This window comes from Protomyctophum bolini (assembly GCF_963924005.1).
Source record: "Protomyctophum bolini genome assembly, chromosome: 10".
NCBI lineage: Eukaryota > Metazoa > Chordata > Actinopteri > Myctophiformes > Myctophidae > Protomyctophum > Protomyctophum bolini.
In genome coordinates this window covers 30,910,990-30,933,489 of record NC_137871.1, presented here as the reverse complement: position 1 = coordinate 30,933,489, position 22,500 = coordinate 30,910,990, and the positions used below count along the sequence as shown (strand labels likewise).

General features: G+C 44.6%; 1 protein-coding gene across 1 annotated transcript in view; it reads left to right on the top strand.

The window, feature by feature from the left end:
- Positions 1 to 22,500, top strand: part of nrg2b (neuregulin 2b) — a gene marked incomplete at both ends in the record, with an annotated part of 53,926 nt that overhangs the window by 672 nt on the left and 30,754 nt on the right.

The following is a 22,500-nucleotide window of genomic DNA, read 5'->3' as shown; positions in this document are numbered from 1 at the left end:
CCACACATTCACACACCTTGTAGATTGTGCATTGCATTCACCCATTCACACACACATTCATACACACATTCACACACCACGGCAGAGGAAACCATGCAAGGCACCACCCTGCACATCAGGAGCAATCAGGTGTTCAGTGTCTTGCTCAAGGACACTTTGACACTAAGGGCGCTTTCACACCCAAAGTTCGCTTAGAAGGTCCGGATCAAGGACCAAGGACCAAATATTTGCATTTTGATTTTGGTCCGTTTGGTGTTCACACTGGACTTTGTAAAGCGTACCAAATATGTAAACAAATGACACGTGGACATGTTAAGCGAACCAAATAGTGAGGGAAAAAGAACATGAGGGGAAATCACTGTCTACAATTTTTGGGGCAACCTTCAGTCACACAGAGAGAGAAGAGAACAGCAACATGACAGCAACAACTTGCTATTGCATTCATTCTTATTAATTATTTTATTAGCCAAATAAGAGCAACAGATGAACAGGAGCAGGTGTTTGAACAATAATGTGCTTGCTCCTGATGCATACAATTCACGGAGACGTATAGCCTACAAGGTATCCCCGATAAAAATGACTTTTCTTCCATGTGTGCACCTTGACCCGATTAGATACCGGTATATGTTATTTCTGCGCATCAAATCGGCGGGCATTTCCATGTCATCTTATGGTTTAAACTTGAAGGTGGTCAGTTAGTAGGTTATTGAGCTTCAAGTCAGAAAAGCTCCGCTGCAGCTAATTGAGTTGACCTAGTTTTACGTCTTTTGCTAAAGTGATGTAGGCCTAATCAATTAATCATTTGGGACCACCTGTGTATAGCTTATTTAACATTGGCTTTTTCTCTATACGTGCGGCCGTGCGCGACATGGATGATTTTAAATATTTCAAATTCTCTGTCCCTGCGTCTCTCCCATATAAATATATGGGTCTCTCCCCCTCATGTGCGCCCCCCCCCCCACACACACACACACACACACACACAGACAGACAGACAGAAAAAAGGAGGGGACACGAGTTGAAAGAGAAACTGCATCGCATGCTTTGTCATAACTTTGCGTGACGGCGGCGCATGCTTAAAATAAACAGATCTACAAGCTTACATCGTGTACCATATACCGTACACCATTCCGTGTCGATAATTATACATCTGTTATTTTTGCGCATGTGAACCTCGTACGCTGCCATTACATTTGCGCTGCGCCTCGACATGCGTCTACTATTAAAATAAAATCAGACTGTCAGCTGTCATATCAATAGTGATCCCCGTAAAAAATACATGCTTTTATAACTAATTATTAATGCAGCCTCACAACTGCCGAAGCCCGACAGCTATTTTGGCTATCGTACTGTATTTGGTCCTCTATAAAGTCCGAATGCGTTCACACCAGTAACGAACCGCACCGTGGTTCGTTTGGAAGCGAACCGAGTCCGGCCTTTTTTAGCGGACCATGGTTCGTTTCTTTGATCCGCACCAGAGTTCGGATGCATGTTCACACCAACCGAACCAAAGGGGTAAGCGGACCATGGTTCGTTTTAAACGAACCAAACATGTCCGGTGTGAAAGCGCCCTAACTCTGGGGGAGAGCCCACAGGGATCCAACCGAGAACCTTTGCCACTCCATTTGCCACTCACTTTATCCATGCGAATACCCTGCAGTCTATAGTGGCTTATTTTGGGCCTGTGTGTGTTTTCTTTTTAGACCCAATTCAATTCAATTCAATTCAAAGGGCTTTATTGGCATGAGAAAACATACGTTTACATTGCCAAAGCAGAAGGAACAATACAACAATACAGCAATACAATCAAAACAAAAATGATGTACATTTGAAGGTCAGAATCTTCAATAGATCAACTTCTATGTACCAAGATCACTCGATGCAGGTATAGTGCAGGAATATACACAATGATTAGGGTGTCTTTAGGGTGGTTGTGTTCCATTTGATATCCTTCTCCTATATCACAGCAACTCACAAATCTTGCTGCTGTGTTTTTGCACATTGTTGTACTTCGCCCAGCAGATATGGGAGTTTTTTGTCATTGGTCATGTTTTCAAAACCTCCGTGTGTGGTTGTAATTGTGGGAAGTATGTGTCTCTGATGTCTTGGTACAATGGACAGATGGTTAGGAAGTGTAGCTCGGTTTCCACTTCATTTAGTGTGCAGTGGGTGCATAGTCTGTCTTCTCTCGGGATACAGGTCTGCCTATGACGGCCTTTATCCATCGCGAGACTGTGCTCACTGAGTCTGTATACCTAGTTAAGATTTTTCTTTGTTTTGGGTCGGTCACGGTGCTCAGGTATTCTGCCACTGTGTATTCTCTGTTTAGGGCCAGATAGCATTCTAGTTTACTCTGCTTTTGTGTTGCTTCTTTCCAATGTGTCACAGTCAGATAGTTTTCCCTTTGCTGTTTTATAATTTGGTTTAGTCCAATGGGTTTTCTTTTTTTTATATATATATTTTTTATCCCACGATTTTTGTAACCCATTTTTCACCCCTGTGCCAATCATCTACTGTGATCCTGGGCTCTACACACCCTCCACCAACCTAGTCCCCATATATGGGGGACAAGGGGAGAGCAACGGACTTGAACTCATGCTTCCTTCATGCCTGAGTGTCCAAGTTGCTCCTTTACACCTGACAGGGGGGAGTTTCCCTGGTTGGACGTATAGCGCGTGGAAGGAACACGTTATTCCAACCAGTTCCTTTCCCCTCCATCAGGCGCCCCGGCTGGCCAGGGGGAGGCAGTTTAGAGACAAGGATTACTGCATGTTTTTGTGAGGGTACCTACCCTAGGGGACACGGGGAGAACATGCATTTTTTGCTGTTTTATAATTTGGTTTAGTCCAGTGGGTTTTCTATCTCGTGGCTCTGTAGACTCATGGCTGCTTGTTCCTGTCTGTAAATCTGGCACCTGTCCGCCAGCGCCTCGGATAACAGACGAGACCGTCGATGTGTCGACACTGTCCTCTGTGTGACCCGCACGCACGCACGCACACACACGCACACACACACACACGCTCACGCTCACACACACGCTCACGCACACACGCTCACGCACACACACACATGCACACAGACGATAAGAGTCTGAACCTAACGTACTACCAGCCGATAGAGACTACTTCTGTGTGTGTGTGTGTGTGTGTGTGTGTGTGTGTGTGTGTGTGTGTGTGTGTGTGTGTGTGTGTGTGTGTGTGTGTGCGTGTTCGTTCATATACAGTGAGAGAGGATAGATAGAGGAGAATGCAAGAGAGCTAGCCTTATTAGTATTGATGTGGGGAGAGCACTTATAAGTGGTGTGTGTGTGTGTGTGTGTGTGTGTGTGTGTGTGTGTGTGTGTGTGTATATTTCTTACAGGGTTATGGGACGGACACAGGAAGTGCGTATTTATAGATCCATCTGAAGATGGAGCTTCCTGTGTGCGCGTGTGTGTGTGTGTGTGTGTGTGTGTGTGTGTGTGTGTGTGTGTGTGTGTGTGTGGGCGCGCACGTGTGCGTGTGTGTGTCTGCGTGCAATTTCAGCTTATACGTATTGGACAGAGAGAGAGAGAGAGACAGAGAGAGAGAGAGAGAGAGAGAGAGAGAGACACAGAGAGACAGAGAGAGAGACGGAGAGAGAGAGACAGTGATGTAAGCCTGCAGTGATGATAGAGGTGGTGTGAATGAGAGAGTGTGTGTGTGTGTGTGTGTGTGTGTGTGTGTGTGTGTGTGTGTGTGTGTGTACGCACACACACGCGTGTGTGTGAATTATTTAGCAAACGTCCCGACAGAGGAGTGAACGAGGTCAGAATCTCACTCTCCTCTCTCACCCCCCCCCCCCCACTGCTCTTTACACATTACATCACTCTCTCTCTCTCTCTCTCTCTCTCTCTCTCTCTCCAAATACATTGTAAATGTCTCTCTACATCGCTCTCTCCCTCTCTCTCTCTCTCTCTCTCTCTCTCTCTCTCTCTCTCTCTCTCTCTCTCTCTCTCTCTACATACATTGTAGATGTCTCTCTACATCTCTCTCTCTCTCTCTACTGCACATACATTGTAGATGTCTCTCCACATCACTCTCTCTCTCTCTGTATACATTGTACATATCTCTTAGTCTTTACATCACTCTCTCTCTCTCTACATACATTGTAGCTGTCTCTCCACATCACTCTCTCTGCATCTCTGCATGTTCCTCTCTCTGTCTCTCTCTCTCTGTCTCTCTCTCTGTCTCTCTCTCTCTCTCTCTCTCTCTCTCTCTCTCTCTCTCTCTCTCTCTCTCTCTCTCTCTCTCTCTCTCTCTCTAAAGGTCAAACAACTCCTTGCAGCAGAGAAACAGTTTTAAGCTCAATCAATGCGAGTCCTTTTGCAACAGAGGACTGTTGCAAAAGACTCTCTGTTGTAAAAGGACTTGTTGCAACCAACCAGTGGTCCTTGGCAAAGTACTGGCATGTTGCAAAGGGGTTGCCTTTTAGCTTTAACCCATTTAGACCTGAGGACGATTCTACAAATGTCTTCTGAATCCTGACAGTTTTCTGAAAAACCTCATGTTTCTATATGTGTCAGTCGTTCTCAAACATTTTCATGTCAAGAACCCCCAAAAATATATGTAATTGGCCGCCGATCCCCCCATCTGAAAATATGTTTTTAAACGTTCGCTCTGAAAGAATATCCATGCCACATTTTCACGATAAAAAAATAAATAGTAGACCTACAAGCTCACAGCGCGACAAGCTATGAGTGATTCTCAACCCGTTTCATTTCAAGGACCCCCCTAGTTTGACATACATTAGTCTAACCCCCCCCCCAATTTAATTAAGCAATATTACACGAGAGGGTGTTGTTTAACGTGATTATTGCCACGACAGTGATGCGGTAGTTAGTGGAACGAGACGAAGTCGAGTTCCGCAAAGCATCACTGAAGTATTAGTGTATAGTATAGTATACGGGGTGTTACTGTTAGTGTACGTTTACACTGCAGAGCAAGAGGGCGACATTAGATCTAACAGAAACAAGAACTGTATGCACATCCAGATTTAAGATAGAGCCCTATACTCTCTCTCTCTCTCTCTCTCTCTCTCTCTCTCTCTCTCTCTCTCTCTCTCCTCCTGTGAATGTAATGTATGTATGGTTTGTCTCAACGAAGCTGCAACAAAAGACTTCCCCCGTATGTCGCACCCGTCTCCTCAATTATCGACTCGGCGTTGAGAGACGAACAACATCGATCCAATTAGATATGGTCACTGATCCCCCCCCACCCCCCTGCGTGTGTGTGTGTGTGTGTTTCATTTTTATTTGCGTGTGTGTGTGTGCACGCATGCGTGTTTGCGGCATGTGCAATCGTGTGTAAATGTGTCTGTGTGTAGGTGGTGGGTCTGTTTTTTTGTGTGTGTGTGGGCGACCTGTGAATGCATTCCCTATGTGTGTGTGTGTTATACGTGTGTGTGCACATGTGTGTGTGCACGTGTGTGTGTGCACGTGTGCACACGTGTGTGTGTGTGTGTGTGGACCCACTCAAGTAAACCTTTGAACGGCAGAACTTAAAAGGACTCGTTCAATTCAAAGGCGTTTGCAGCTCCAAGGAATCACTGTAGTTAATGAGCTGTGTGTGTGTGTGTGTGTGTGTGTGTGTGTGTGTGTGTGTGTGTGTGTGTGTGTGTGCACGCACGACTGTGCGCATGTGCGTGCTTGCTGTGTGTGTTTAAGAGAGAGTGAATGAGCTGTAGGAGATTTTTGCAATATTGCACTCACTGCAGGTCGCCATATCTGATACACACACACACACACACACACACACACACACACACACACACACACACACAGGCCTATGTAAACTGTGTGTGATTCATGTGTAATCTTTCATGCCAACCGGCAACAGTTGTGGATTAGCCTTAATCTGACCCTGCAGGGCCCTGGCTCCGATAGGCTGACTGACACACACTGTGTGCGTGTGTGTGCGCGTGTGCGTGTGTGTGTGTGTGTCTGAGTCAGAGAGAGTTCATATCTCTCTGTGTTTATACAGTACACATACTGTATATATCTTTGTGTGTGCTTGGGTGTACGTTTTCCCTGGACATGTATGGTGTGTGTTTGTGTTTACTGTACTAGTGCGGACCAAATGTCCCCACAGCTATCATATAGATTTATATATATACGTATCTATATGATATATAGATCATATCATACAGATTTCCAGTGATTTGTGAGGACCAATTTTCTTGGTGGTCCTCTCAAGAAAAAGGATATATTTATTTTATGGTTGAAAACAGATTTTCAGACATATACGTTTTACAAACAGTAAGTTTCAAGTCAGGATTCGACATTTAGAGAAGTCTAGAGTGGGAGCCGGATTTAAACTTGCAGCGTACCGAAAAAATCACCCTTTTTCCCTGAACCTTTTTCTACAGTGAATCCAGTCGTGCTGTAGTTTCTGTCCTGGCTTCCTTTCTTCAGTGTAAAACGGAATTGGGTCGCAAAAGATGTATTTTTAATCGACCACGTCGACGTCTTACTTTGACTTTTTTTTTAGTGCTAAACCAAACATTAAAAACTCCATAGACTTGGCTGCTATACCACGTGACGTAATCTTCAGCGGTGGCCGAACGGTTTGCGGAGCGGTCTTGATATCGTGAAGGTCGCTATAGTTCGTATCCCCGGACCGGCACGTTAAAATATGACCACCGCTGAAGTGCCCTCGGACAAGGCATTGAACCCCCTACCATGAAATGTTCTATATGAGCAGGGCCTGGCTGTAAACAAGTTCTTGAGCTTATAGTCCAGTTACCCTGCATGGGTAAACATAGTATCTTTGATTTCCTTCAAAAGCCATGCATTGGAGAATCCTCAAAAAAGCACATTTTGTCCTAAAACGTTGCAGTCCTCTCAAGTATCGTAATGCAAACCTGTGCGTGCGTGCGTGCGTGTGTGTGTGCATGCGTGAGGTCTGTGCGTGCGTGTGTGGTGCGCGCGTGCAGTGCGCGCGTGTGTGTGTGTGTGTGCGGTGTGTGCGTGCGAGACCTGGTTAATGAACCATGTCACAGCGAATGAGCTTCAAGTTGACATATGAGATGACATGTGAATGGACATGTCCAGCTGCAGGTGACATATTGACGAGTACACACACACACACGCACACACACAGACACACACGCACACACACACACACACACACACTGAAACCGGAGACCTGAGGGTCTCCATTAGGACGTGAGAGACAGACCAACACAAACAAGCTGGCCAGGGGGTCTAATGACAAAATACTAGTCTATGATGTCATTGATTTGTTGATGGATTGATTCTCCAAGACCTATTGTTAACCCATTGATTCATGACGGGAACCCATTTTTTGTGTTTTAAAGCATTATGGTATACTTTAGCTATTGAAAAATAGCAGATCCACATTCCCACAAGCTTGTGCCGCGCCACAAGCTTGTAGATCTGCATTTTTTTCAAAGAATCGTGAAAATGTGGCACAAATCTTTGAATATATATATATATACTTTCAGAGCGAATGTTTTTAACTAAAATCTTGGAACCCTGGAACTACATAGTTTCAGCTGGGGGTCGGCGGGCCAATTACATATAATTTTTTGGGTCCTTGACATGAAATAGTTTGAGAATCACTTACATTAAATGTGCTAAGACAATACTACTATAAGAAACGGTCAATACTAGAAGCAGTTAAAGTATATTATTTACAACAGACAAACGGTGGTGGGAGTAATGATGTCTTTAGACTTCTCTTGTAAACCACCGCCACTACGCTCTTGACTTCTCCGGTGCGCTGCTATCTGTCCTCTTAGACTTGGGATCGATAATATAATGTATAAAATGTTACCGGGTCGCACCGCAGTGGCAAGAGCTTTTATCGTGTCTTTACATCATGTCACAACGAGAGACAAAACGTTTCGCCGTTTCCAGCCTTCGTCATTTGTTTTAGGGTAGGGACGGGAGTGAAATATTCTGATTGCTGTCGGTTGGGCATTCCACATTTTGGTGGCATGACCGCACAATGAATTCAACCCCACGTTTGTGCCGAATCTAAATGGTAAACGGTGCGTTTATATAGCGCCTTTATCCAAGACGCTTTACATAGATTAATGTGCATCAATTCATCCATTCACTCTCACACACATGCAAGGCACCAGCCTGCACATCAGGAGCAATTAGGAGGTTCAGAGTCTTGCTCAAGGACACTTTGACACTAACTCAGGGTGCGGCGGTGGCTCAGGGGTAGAGTGCCTGGATGGGAACCGCAAGGTTGCCAGTTCGAACCCGGGCTCCCCCAGAGTTACTGTCGAAGTGTCCTTGAGCAAGACACTGAACCCCTGATTGCTCCTGATGTGCTGGTTGGTGCCTTGCATGGTTTCCGCTGCCATCGGTGTGTGAATGGGTGAATGTAATGCACAATCTATGTAAAGCGCCTTGGATAAAGGCGCTATATAAATGCACCATTTACCATTTAACTCTGGGGGAGCCCACAGGGTTCGAACTAAACAGGCAACCTTGCGGTTTACCATCCAGCCAAATCAATCAATCAATAAGATCATTGGAGCTATCTCTCCCCCTGGTGTTGTTCCCGTGGGCGTCAGTCTCTCTCGTGAAGCAGTTTGACAGGCACTGTACATACATACAACATGAGCACTGTCCCGTGAGGGTTTAACCAGGCGACCGGCCCGTTGCATGTCTCTGAGTCCTAGACGTGAGGTTTACTGGTAACCCGATCGGTCTCTTATGTCCCTATGATGTCATGTCAGAAACCTGAGAAGTCCGTCACCGATCCGTATCGCAATACTGTTGTTTCTTTCAACACGAGGCCAGACATGACATGTCTCTCTGCATTCTATCGTTTACTGAGACGCTACACTGTCTCTCTGCATTCTATGATCCTATAGTTTACTGAGACACTACACTGTCTCTCTGCATTCTATGATCCTATAGTTTACTGTCTCTCTGCATTCTATGATCCTATAGTTTACTGTCTCTCTGCATTCTATGATCCTATAGTTTACTGTCTCTCTGCATTCTATGATCCTATAGTTTACTGTCTCTCTGCATTCTATGATCCTATAGTTTACTGAGACGCTACACTGTCTCTCTGCATCCTATGATCCTATAGTTTACTGTCTCTCTGCATTCTATGATCCTATAGTTTACTGTCTCTCTGCATTCTATGATCCTATAGTTTACTGTCTCTTCTGCATTCTATGATCCTATAGTTTACTGTCTCTCTGCATCCTATGATCCTATAGTTTACTGTCTCTCTGCATCCTATGATCCTATAGTTTACTGTCTCTCTGCATTCTATGATCCTATAGTTTACTGTCTCTCTGCATTCTATGATCCTATAGTTTACTGTCTCTCTGCATCCTATGATCCTATAGTTTACTGTCTCTCTGCATTCTATGATCCTATAGTTTACTGTCTCTCTGCATCCTATGATCCTATAGTTTACTGTCTCTCTGCATTCTATGATCCTATAGTTTACTGTCTCTCTGCATTCTATGATCCTATAGTTTACTGTCTCTCTGCATTCTATGATCCTATAGTTTACTGTCTCTGTGCATTCTATGATCCTATAGTTTACTGTCTCTCTGCATTATATGATCCTATAGTTTACTGTCTCTCTGCATTCTATGATCCTATAGTTTACTGTCTCTCTGCATTCTATGATCCTATAGTTTACTGTCTCTCTGCATTCTATGATCCTATAGTTTACTGTCTCTCTGCATCCTATGATCCTATAGTTTACTGTCTCTCTGCATTCTATGATCCTATAGTTTACTGTCTCTCTGCATTCTATGATGCTATAGTTTACTGTCTCTCTGCATTCTATGATCCTATAGTTTACTGTCTCTCTGCATTCTATGATCCTATAGTTTACTGTCTCTCTGCATTCTATGATCCTATAGTTTACTGTCTCTCTGCATTCTATGATCCTATAGTTTACTGTCTCTCTGCATTCTATGATCCTATAGTTTACTGTCTCTCTGCATTCTATGATCCTGTAGTTTACTGTCTCTCTGCATTCTATGATCCTATAGTTTACTGTCTCTCTGCATTCTATGATCCTATAGTTTACTGAGACACTTGGGCAGTGTGCAGTTTGTGCACAAGAAGGTTGTTGCTGTAGTGATCAATCTGACGGTTTGTAAGACGCGCCACACACTCGACAAACCCTCCTAGACAGCCCCCTCCATGGGAGCCAATGCCGTAAAAAAACGAACAGCTACTGTAGATCTGTGGAGAGGCGTTTAGCTCCTGTATCTCTGGACAATAGGCAGGCGCAGCGCCACTATAGTACTGTAGATCTGTCTACAGTAGCGTTTAGCGTCCTGTATCTCTGGACAATAGGCAGGCACCGGGACTATAGCGGTGATTTGCTCTAGTTTCCTCTGACAGCGGCGTCTCCTCCGTGGTTGTAAATCCCGTTGGCAACAACTAGGGGTTCGGTGTAATACGTCAACGTGTCCGATATGCTAGTTGTCTTTAATGAAGCAGGGGAGAGAGAGAGAGAGCGTGGAGAAGTAGTTTAAGTACTCTGCTCTGCTCTGTGGACGTCACCGCCTCACAGAGGACCTGACTCGCTGCACGGACCGTAGGGTTGGGTGACGATACGAATACATCGTCAATCGCGAATATATAAATCCAATCGCCGAATATTTTTATTAGGCGATTTTTCGGGACGATTTTTAACCTTTAAAGTGTGAGCAACATGTGAATCAATTTGGGCCAGGAAAGTAGTAACAGCGACAGTTATAATGGTATGGTCCCCGCAGCCGTGATGCTCAGTTGCTCTCAGTGACTCACAGTGTGAGCCGAGGGACCGAGCCGAGGAAGGCTACTGTTACTGTACTGTAGCCTACATGTTGTTTACGCTCCGGAGTCCAGAACCATGCAGTTTAATAATATACAGTCGCAACAGAATGCACACTGCTGTCTCGTGTCTCATCCCAATGCGCCACCCGTGAAGTCGGGGGAAAAAAACAAACAGGCTGGTAGTGTTGTTAGTATAGATGAAGTTCAGTGGGTTAACTTGAATCATTAGCTACACGCTAAGCTAACGATCCCTGAGCCGTATAGGTGTATAGGCTTGGGGATCGTTAGCTTAGCGTTAGCTTAGCGTGTAGCTACTGATTCAACCCACTGAACTTCATCTCCGCCTGTAATCCAAGTTATTTTTTTATTGACAACGTGAACGAACCCCGACACCAGCGCTGCAAAAATAGACAGATCTACAAGCTCTCAACGCGTAGCGAACGGTGCTGCAGAAACAGGCAGTGGTTGTGACGTTAGCTTAGCTTGCACCTGCTTGTCCGTTCCAACTTCACTTCATCTAAACTTATTTCTTATTTTGTTACCCCATGGCTGCGCAGTTGTGCTGCAAAAACAGACGGATCTACAAGCTCTCAACGCGTAGCGAACAGAGCAGCAAAAACAGGCAGGCAGGACGCGGCGCCTTGAGAGCTTGTAGATTTTTTTTTGCGACCTGCAGTGAGCTGTTCTCACTTTACTTTTATGACACGAATACATCGTTAATCGCCGATTCTTGGTCAGACGATGGGCGATTGAAAAAAATTGGCATATCGCCCAACCTTAACGGACCGAGGCCAGATGGAGGCCAAAGCGAGGCCTGGGTCAAAGGCTACACGCCTCCTCTGACCCGCCATCATCTGGGGGAATTTCCCACGGGTTTAATACAGGATATACAGTATGCCTCCTATTTCCTTCCTTCCTTCCTTGGAAGAAAAGGAAACTAAGCGTTACGTGATACTGCATGGTCTTTATTAATAACACTGGATGTTACCGTCTATCTACAGCTGCTGTAATGTCCGTTATTGAATTGTAAAGAAAGAGAGAGAGAGAGAGAGAGAGAGAGAGAGAGAGAGAGAGACGTACAGGGACAAGATTGGAGGCGAAGATGTTGGAAACAGCCCAGAGAGAGCGAGAGGAGATTTGAAGGGAGGAAACGAAGGGGAACAGGGTCACAAGCAATCGCAGATGAAAGCGATATGAAAAACCTGTGTGAGGGGTGGTGGGGAGGGGAGGAGAGGAGGAGGGGAGAAAGGTGGGTTTTTTTTTTTTTAGCGAAAGTACCAGTTTTTCCAGCTTGTAGATCTGCTATTTGTGACGCTGTTTGTGTGACGCTGTGGTATGATTGATTACGTATATGCTAGCTATGATATGGATATGGAGAGAGAGATGGGGGGAGAGAGAGAGAGAGAGAGAGATATGGAGAGATGGAGAGAGAGAGAGAGAGAATGTCAGGGAGGGACAGGAGGAAGAGATGGATGGTGGCAAATAGATGGCACAGCAGCAGCAGTGGCGCTGTGTGTGTGTGTGTGTGTGTGTGTGTGTGTGTGTGTGTGTGTGTGTGACTGTGTGTGTGTGACTATGTGACTGTGTGTGTGTGTGTGTGTGTGGCAGTGTGTGTGGTGAAGGCAGAGGCCTCTAAACAGCTTACAGCAGAGCTGAGACGGATTGGATGGAGAGGACAACCTGGACAGGATTACAGATGGAGGGGAGGAGGGGGGGGGGGAGGGGGGTGAGGGGGAGGGGGTGGTGCAAGGCCTGGTCATGACGTGGAGTGTAAAAAGTCGGAAAGCACTCGCTCACGGTGGTGACGGCGGCGCGCGCTAATATCGCCGCGCGGTAATGCCATGACACGTGCCATATGATGACCTGCTTTAGTTTCACATACTGTAATTTGCAGCGTTATAGTATCGTTTGTTGTGTACGATGTGGATTATAAACGGCACAGCGAGGACACTTTATAATATATACTTGCAGGGGAGAGGAAAAAAATTGGTATTAATCAACACCTTCTTGTACCTTAACCCATTCTGACCTGAGATCAGATTCATACGAGGTTTCCACTGGACACACACTGGTCTTATTAAATTAACCCATTCTGACCTGAGATCAGATTCTCGATTTTTCAAAAATAGCAGACCTACAAGCTCGTAGCGCGCCACTCGGTGGCGCGCTACAAGCTTGTAGGTCTGCTATTTTTCAATAGCTAAAGCATAACATGATGCTATAACACCAAAATGGGTTCCCGTTCAGAATGGGTTAAGGAAGTATACAGTAATTATGTACCTCGGATGTAATTAGTAAGCAGTCATTATTATGCACTTAGAGAGTGCCTTAAGACTGACGCATCATCATCGTTAACTGGATGAAAAAGAGGAAATGATAGTTGGCCTATGGGGTATGAGTGAAAATATGATATTAGATCCAACTTTATTATAATAGACGCTCGTAGCGCGCCACTCGGTGGCTTGCTATGTGAGCTTGTAGATCTGCTATTTTTCCAATAGCTAAAGCATAGCATAATGCGCCGGCCAAATACAGATCATTGACATGAAGAAGGTTGAGATCCACCGACACAGAAACATTTATAGGGACTTTCAGAAAACTGTCAGGATTTAGAAGACATTACTTTTTTAGGATGGGCCTCGCAGTCTAAGTGGTGGCTGGCTGCTCAGCTCACTGATTGGCCGTCAGTGTGTGACCCTGGGCTGGCTGCTCAGTCACTGATTGGCTGTCTGTCAGCCTTTGGCCTAATTGTACTGGTTTTTATCACTGGTGTATCTATCTGTGTGTTACTGGAACTAAGACACCTGAATGTCTGTGTGTTACTGGAACTAGACACCTGAATGTCTGTGTGTTACTGGAACTAGACACCTGAATGTCTGTGTGTTACTGGAACTAGACATCTGAATGTCTGTGTGTTACTGGAACTAGACACCTGAATGTCTGTGTGTTACTGGAACTAGACACCTGAATGTCTGTGTGTTACTGGAACTAGACACCTGAATGTCTGTGTGTTACTGGAACTAGACACCTGAATGTCTGTGTGTTACTGGAACTAGACACCTGAATGTCTGTGTGTTACTGGAACTAGACACCTGAATGTCTGTGTGTTACTGGAACTAGACACCTGAATGTCTGTGTGTTACTGGAACTAGACACCTGAATGTCTGTGTGTTACTGGAACTAGACATCTGAATGTCTGTGTGTTACTGGAACTAGACATCTGAATGTCTGTGTATTACTGGAACTAGACACCAGAATGTCTGTGTGTTACTGGAACTAGACATCTGAATGTCTGTGTATTACTGGAACTAGACACCTGAATGTCTGTGTGTTACTGGAACTAGACACCTGAATGTCTGTGTGTTACTGGAACTAGACACCTGAATGTCTGTGTGTTACTGGAACTAGACACCTGAATGTCTGTGTGTTACTGGAACTAGACACCTGAATGTCTGTGTGTTACTGGAACTAGACACCTGAATGTCTGTGTGTTACTGGAACTAGACACCTGAATGTCTGTGTGTTACTGGAACTAGACACCTGAATGTCTGTGTGTTACTGGAACTAGACACCTGAATGTCTGTGTGTTACTGGAACTAGACACCTGAATGTCTGTGTGTTACTGGAACTAGACACCTGAATGTCTGTGTGTTACTGGAACTAGACACCTGAATGTCTGTGTGTTACTGGAACTAGACACCTGAATGTCTGTGTGTTACTGGAACTAGACACCTGAATGTCTGTGTGTTACTGGAACTAGACACCTGAATGTCTGTGTGTTACTGGAACTAGACACCTGAATGTCTGTGTGTTACTGGAACTAGACACCTGAATGTCTGTGTGTTACTGGAACTAGACACCTGAATGTCTGTGTGTTACTGGAACTAGACACCTGAATGTCTGTGTGTTACTGGAACTAGACACCTGAATGTCTGTGTGTTACTGGAACTAGACACCTGAATGTCTGTGTGTTACTGGAACTAGACACCTGAATGTCTGTGTGTTACTGGAACTAGGCGATTGGAGAACGATGCAGCCTATCCTGCTATCCTAATAGACAGGGGTACATAAGCACATGGCCGTTTATCCAACAGCTTTCTCCGACCAAACCACACTTTCACCACACATCTCTATATGCTAAATAAATTCGCCACACTCCCAGAAAACATATAGACTACATTGCATTCGCCAAAAATGTCTTATTTACTGTTTAAATATTACTTTTCTCAAACACGCTATTCTTGCTCAACCTCTACAGCCTACGTCAGAATCGTCATGTTGGCGTCTACTACGCCAACTACGTTCACTTAATGGGGCCAGTCCTTCACAGTGACACACGCGTTAGATCAACCACGCGACCGGGATGGTTTCTACCCCTCAATGTCGTATTTGCTGCGCCCTTCTAATGCTGCGCCACGCCTACTCTATACTGCTCCATAGACAGCGACTCGAAGTCGAACAGCAGCAGCAGCTCGCCTCCGTCACAATTTAAAGCCCACAGCACTGCACAGCCCCACACCCAAATGAATCGAATTAATGAATAAGGCGCTTATATCGCTTTTGCTCAGTGGATGGGACATTTACATTAAAAGCTATCGGATGGACGCGTGGACAACGGCATGGTTGTGTGCACTCGGAGGGAAAGGTTCCATATAGCTTCCATGCTAGCTGCTTCAGACACAGGGGAGGGGAGTGAGATGGCCCGCCTCACGGGACTCCAGTGCGAAATAGCGCTTATGCAACAATTACCCTAAAAACAACACCACAACTCAATGTCATTGTGAATAAGAATTTCGAGCTAAAAAAATATTTTTGGAAGGACACTTTCAACCAGTATGAAGCTAAATGTGGAAGCCGTGTGTGTCACACCAAAACGGGTGACCTATATAATCCTGTCACGCCGTGCATTCTGTGCTTGCGTGCGCATTTCCCAAATCTCAGTCATTTATCCACACATCGCTCTCTGTGTGTGTGTGTGTGTGTGTGTGTGTGTGTGTGTGTGTGTGTGTGTGTGTGTGTGTGTGTCGCGTGACTCGCGTCGCCCTCCAGCTGCAATTGCGAGTGTGCGCTTTGGCAGACTTTTTATGCAGGGCGTGGGAAATAAGGCAGAATGTTTTGTTTGTGTAAAAACAAAAAAGGGAATATCAACAAAACATATCTGTTTATTGTACACAATGCAATATTCAATGCAATGATATGGTGTGTCCTGTAAGCCCAATTAGCCCATGTGGGCTGGGCGCCTTTGGTGCATGACACAAAAATAAAGAAATCTATCTATCTATCTATTCAGGCCCATTCAATTAATCTATCACTACATTAGTTGCCTGTTCAAAACTAAACTACACTTTATGAAATCATTGTTGCAGCCTACAATTTACAATTTACAATTTAGGCATTTAGCAGACGCTCTTAATCCAGAGCGACTTACATTAAGCAAGAACAAAAAAGCATGGGTATACATCACATAAAAACATTTATCATGAAACATGCGTAAGCTAAGAAAGTAACAGTGGAATATCTATAATGAAACTATACATATAAGCTATACATCTATACTACTATGCTATACATATGTACTATGACGTGCTATGACAATAGCACATACAATGCACTTATGCTGTCTACATAACATGCTATAAGACTGTATCAAATGCTATCTAAGTCTACAGAATTGCTATCTAAGGGGGTGGGGTAAGTGCTATGGGCCATGATGGAGTCTGAAAAGGTGGGTTTTCAGACTACGGCGGAAGATTGGGAGTGATGCTGCAGTTCTGACTGCAATGGGAAGTGCATTCCACAGTTTTGGAGCCAGAAGGGAGAAGAGTTTGGGACGGAGTGTTGTCCCGGCGTTTTTAGTGAGGGTACTTCCAGCTTCCCTGCGTTGGCTGATCTGAGTGAGCGGGAGGGTTTGTAGGGTTCGATCATACTTGCAAGATATGGGGGAGCCATACCTTTGGTTGCTTTGAATGCCAGCATCAGAGTTTTGTATTCTGTGCGGGCAGCGACCGGGAGCCAGTGGAGGGAACGGAGCAGGGGGGAGACATGTGAGAATTTTGGCTGGTTGAAGACCAAGCGAGCTGCGGCATTTTGGATCAGCTGGAGAGGTTTAAGTGCACAAAAGGACACTACACACATATATTCAGGCCCATTCAGAACACATTTCCCAAATCTCTGATTTATCCACACATCGCTCTGTGTGTGTGTGTGTGTGTGTGTGTGTGTGTGTGTGTGTGTGTGGGCGTGTGTGTGTGTCGCGTCGCCCTCCAGCTGCAATTGCGAGTGTGCGCTGTGTGCAGGGCACACTACTGAGTTTAAAAACACAGCTGAAACATGAAGTGGAGTCTGTCAACTCCTGCAATTTCCTTCTTCCCATATTGCGCTGCAACGACACTGGGATGAGCCCCCCGAAGGGGGCCGAAATTCTAGTATACGTTATAGGTGACGCCACACAGCCTCGTGGGACTGACTACTGTACGGATGTTGTCTCTGACAGCGGTGTGCCGTCGCCCTTCACTCGCCTTACTGTCCTAGTTAATCCATTCTGACCTGAGATCAGATTCTACAAAAATGTCCTTCTATACATCCTGACAGTTTTCTGAAAAAGCCATGTTTCTATGTCAGTCGTTCTTCGATTTTTCCAAAAATAGCAGACCTACAAGCTCGTAGCGCGCCACTCGGTGGCGCGCTATGAGCTTGTAGATCTGCTATTTTTCAATAGCTAAAGCACGACATGATGCTAACACCAAAAGGGGGTTCCCGCACAGAATGGGTTAAGACATAATAAAAGCATCTAATTAGACAGAAGCGTTAACGGGCTGCTGCTCACGTCCTTCAAGCTCCTCTCAGAGCAGACGTTGGGGTTCAACAGCACATCAAAGACTTCCACTGAAGTCAATTAATTAAAAGAACTGTACGGCATCAAACATCCTGAGAGAGGACCGGCTTACGGTGACTCACAGTTACACAGCAGAGCTATAAGGAGGATATCTCACAGTTCAGTGGTGGGCAACATGTTTTACTTATAAGTAAAGAAATGTTAAGTATAAAAGCCTGGAATTCAAATGATCTGCTACAGTGATAATTAGTGAAATCTCTCCCCTCTCTCCCTCCCTCTCTCTCTCCCTCCCTCACGCTGCAACCCCTAAAAGCTGAAATAGCTTTTAAAAGATCACATTTAAACGACGCAACATCATTAGGTGTCCATTAGCCGGGACACGGATAGCAACACAGTCACAGACCGCGCGCGCATTAGACACGGGATGACGGCATGGCTCAGGCATCCTTCCTTTTCAGCGCGGTTGAAAGGAAGACAGGTCCGCTGGGCTGGCTACGCTATAGGCCGGCTCGCCACGATGAATACAACCCTCTGTGAAGGTAGTAACAGGCAAGAGAAACCGAGCTCCGAGAGAGAGAGAGAGAGAGAGAGAGAGAGAGAGCCTGGCCTGTACGTGCACGTCGTGCAGGACACACACACACACACACACACACACACACACACACACACACACGAGTCATGAGACGACCAGCGTCACAGAAATCACGTCGTCCTTCTCTCAATAACATCCACTCCTCTTCCTCCTCTTCTCTCTAACCCATTCTGACCTGAGATCAGATTAAAAAAAATGTCCTTCTACATCCTGACAGTTTTCTGGAAAAAGCTATGTTTCTATGTCAGTCGTTCTTCAATTTTTCTAAAAAATAGCAGACCTACAAGCTCGTAGCGCGCCACTCGGTGGCGCGCTATGAGCTTGTAGATCTGCTATTTTTCAATAGCTAAAGCACGACATGATGCTGACACCAAAAGGGGTTCCCGCCCAGAATGGGCTAAATACGATTGGCTCTCCTCAGGAGGAAGAGGGAACGAAGCCAGGGAAGTAAAAAAAGTATTGATTAGTGCTGATGTATATACTCCTAAGTACAAAAGTATTGGTATCAAAATGTACTTAAAAGTAGCAAAAGTATTGCAGCAACGCATTGTGAGCTTGTAGATCAGCTATTTTCAAATAAATGCCGAAATGTATATAGGGCTGAAGTTTGTCCAAATCTACAAAGTAACGATACTAACTATAAAGTTTTCAAATAAATGTAGTGTAGTAAAAAAGTACAATATTTAGGGTCCCCGAGATGTTGTGGAGTTGAAGTAAAAGTATTGGAAAGTACAAATACCTCAACTTACTTAAACCCATTTTGGGGCGGGAACCCCTTTTGGTGTTAGCATTATGCTATGCTTTAGCTATTGGAAAAATAGCAGATCTACAAGCTCGTAGCGCGCCACCGAGTGGCGCGCTACGAGCTTGTAGGTCTGCTATTTTTTGAAAAATCGAAGAACGACTGACATTAGAAACATGGCTTTTTCAGAAAACTGTCAGGATGTAAATGACATTTTTATAATCTGATCTCAGGTCAGAATGGGTTAAGTACAGTACTTAGTACTTAGTTACTTTCCACCAACCGCCAAGGAGTGAATCAAAGCGCTGGTCGCTTGTTGTCGTTTGTTTCCGGCCCTCCATCTCCCCCCCCCCCCTCCATCCCACCCCCTCCCCGTCCGTCCGTCCGTCCGCCCGTCTGTCCGTCAGACAGACTGATTGGCTGAACTCCAAAGCTAAATCTCTGTGCGATAACAGAGCAATGTGCAATAAATAAATACCCCGACACTTTAGCACTTAACCCATTCTGAACGGGAACCCATTTTGTTATGCTTTAGCTATTGAAAAATAGCAGATCTACAAGCTCATAGCGCGCCACCGAGTGGCGCGCTACGAGCTTGTAGGTCTGCTATTTTTGAAAAATCGAAGAACGACTGACATTTTTAGAATCTGATCTCAGGTCAGAATGGGTTAATCAGACCAGTGTGTGTCCAGTGGAAACCTCGTATGAATCTGATCTCAGGTCAGAATGGGTTAAAGAGCGCGTTTCTGTTTCCTAAAGACGTTTGTGTTGTCAAAGTCAAATGGTATATATTATATAGTCAAATGTTTATTTTTTATATGTTTCTCCTCTTTAGGGTGTTTTCCTGCGATGAGACGGAGTCTCTCTCTCTCTAGCTCCTCCTGAAGCAGAGGAGTCTCTCTCTCTCTAGCTCCTCCTGAAGCAGAGGAGTCTCTCTCTCTCTAGCTCCTCCTGAAGCAGAGGAGTCTCTCTCTCTCTAGCTCCTCCTGAAGCTAAATCGTTTCGTGTCAAGTGGCCGTCGTTGTTTTTTTGTGATGCTTTTTATGCGAAGCAACGGACTGTGGCGTCGTGGCCAAGATAAACGTCCCCTCGAGCCCCGTAAACATTACTCTGTATAGTCTCTCTCTCTCTCTCTCTCTCTCTCTGTCTCTGTCTCTCTCTCTGTCTCTCTCTCTCTCTGTCTCTGTCTCTCTCTCTGTCTCTCTCTCTGTCTCTCTCTCTGTCTTTCTCTGTCTCTCTCTCTGTCTCTCTCTCTGTCTCTCTCTCTGTCTCTCTCTCTCTCTGTCTCTGTCTCTCTCTCTGTCTCTCTCTCTGTCTCTCTCTCTGTCTCTCTCTCTGTCTCTCTCTCTGTCTCTCTCTCTGTCTCTCTCTCTGTCTCTCTCTCTGTCTTTCTCTGTCTCTCTCTCTCTGTCTCTCTCTGTCTCTCTCTCTGTCTTTCTCTGTCTTTCTCTCTGTCTTTCTCTCTCTGTCTCTCTCTCTGTCTTTCTCTGTCTTTCTCTCTGTCTTTCTCTCTCTGTCTCTCTCTCTGTCTTTCTCTGTCTCTCTCTCTGTCTCTCTCTCTGTCTCTCTCTCTGTCTCTCTCTCTGTCTTTCTCTGTCTCTGATAAATGGTAAAAGGTAAAATGGTGCATTTATATATAGCGCCTTTATCCAAGGCGCTTTGCATAGATTGTGCATTACATTCACCCATTCATTCACACACCTTTACATAGATTGTGCATTACATTCACATTTCACACATTCATACACCTTTACATAGATTGTGCATTACATTCACCCATTCACACACGCATTCATTCATACACCTTTACATAGATGGTGCATTACATTCACCCATTCATTCACACACACATTCACACACCTTTACATAGATTGTGCATTACATTCACCCATTCATTCACACACACATTCACACACCTTTACATAGATTGTGCATTACATTCACCCATTCATTCACACACACATTCATACACCTTTACATAGATTGTGCATTACATTCACCCATTCACACACACACATTCACACACCTTTATATAGATTGTGCATTACATTCACCCATTCACACACACACATTCACACACCTTTATATAGATTGTGCATTACATTCACCCATTCACACACACATTCATAGTTCATACACCTTTACATAGATTGTGCATTCCATTCACACACGCATTCATTCATACTCCTTTACATAGATTGTGCATTACATTCACCCATTCACACACACATTCATACACCTTTACATACATTGTGCATTACATTCACCCATTCACACACCTTTACATAGATTGTGCATTACATTCACCCATTCATTCATACACGCATTCATACACCTTTACATAGATTGTGCATTACATTCACCCATTCATTCACACACACATTCATACACCTTTACATAGATTGTGCATTACATTCACCCATTCACACACACATTCATACACCTTTACATAGATTGTGCATTACATTCACCCATTCACACACACCGATGGTGCAAGGCACCAACCAGCACATCGGGAGCAATTAGGGGTTCAGAGTCTTGTTTTGGTTTAGGTTTATTTATTTAGCATAAAGTACAAAAAATAGACAATAACATATCAAAGAAACAAAAATACAATGCAAGGAAAGGAAGAAGCCAGAAGGCTTATATGGAATCCTTTCCTGAAGGAAGAGGTCATTGGTTTAAAAGATTACAAGTTCATAAAGAACAGTACATAAATCTACAAGTTGTCAAAGGGGGGCAGTAAAGAAATAAAAACACAGACTGCACTTGCTTCGTCACTAACTCTGGGGGAGCCCACAGGGTTCGAACTTGCGTTTACCATCCGGCCACTCTACCCCTGACCCACCGCCGCCCCACCCACCCCAGAATACTAGCGTGAATTACAGCGAAATAATGTATTAATCCTGGCGGCCGAACGGTTGATGTAAATCCTTCCTGATACTGTATATAATATGAGGCGCTTTCAAGTGTGTAACAACGTGATTTAAACTAAAGTATTCTATGTACGACAGACAGTATGTACAGTAAGTGTTTGTGTTGTAATGTCCTTGTACAGTATACGTATAGCTCATATTATTGATTGGGTAGGCGGGGTTCATTTAGGAGCCAACACAGTGTATACTGTCTATGTAGATCGTTGCTTTTAATTGGTTTAAAGCATGTTGGTTTAATGAACTGGAAAATAATAAGAGCATTTCGAAGTCAATTGTCTGCTTGCTTACCTCGGCTATTCATTCATGTTAATCTGACTGGCTTCAACAGTCTTATCAAATAATTCACATTTAACCCATTCTGAACGGGAACCCATCTTGGTGTTAGCATCATGTCGTGCTTTAGCTATTGAAAAATAGCAGACCTACAAGCTCGTAGCGCGCCACTTGGTGGCGCGCTATGAGCTTGTAGATCTGCTATTTTTGACATTTTTGACATTTTTTTTTTTCATCAGACATTTTTTTAATCTGATCTCAGGTCAGAATGGGTTATAATCAGACCAGTGTGTGTCCAGTGGAAACCTTGTATGAATCTGATCTCAG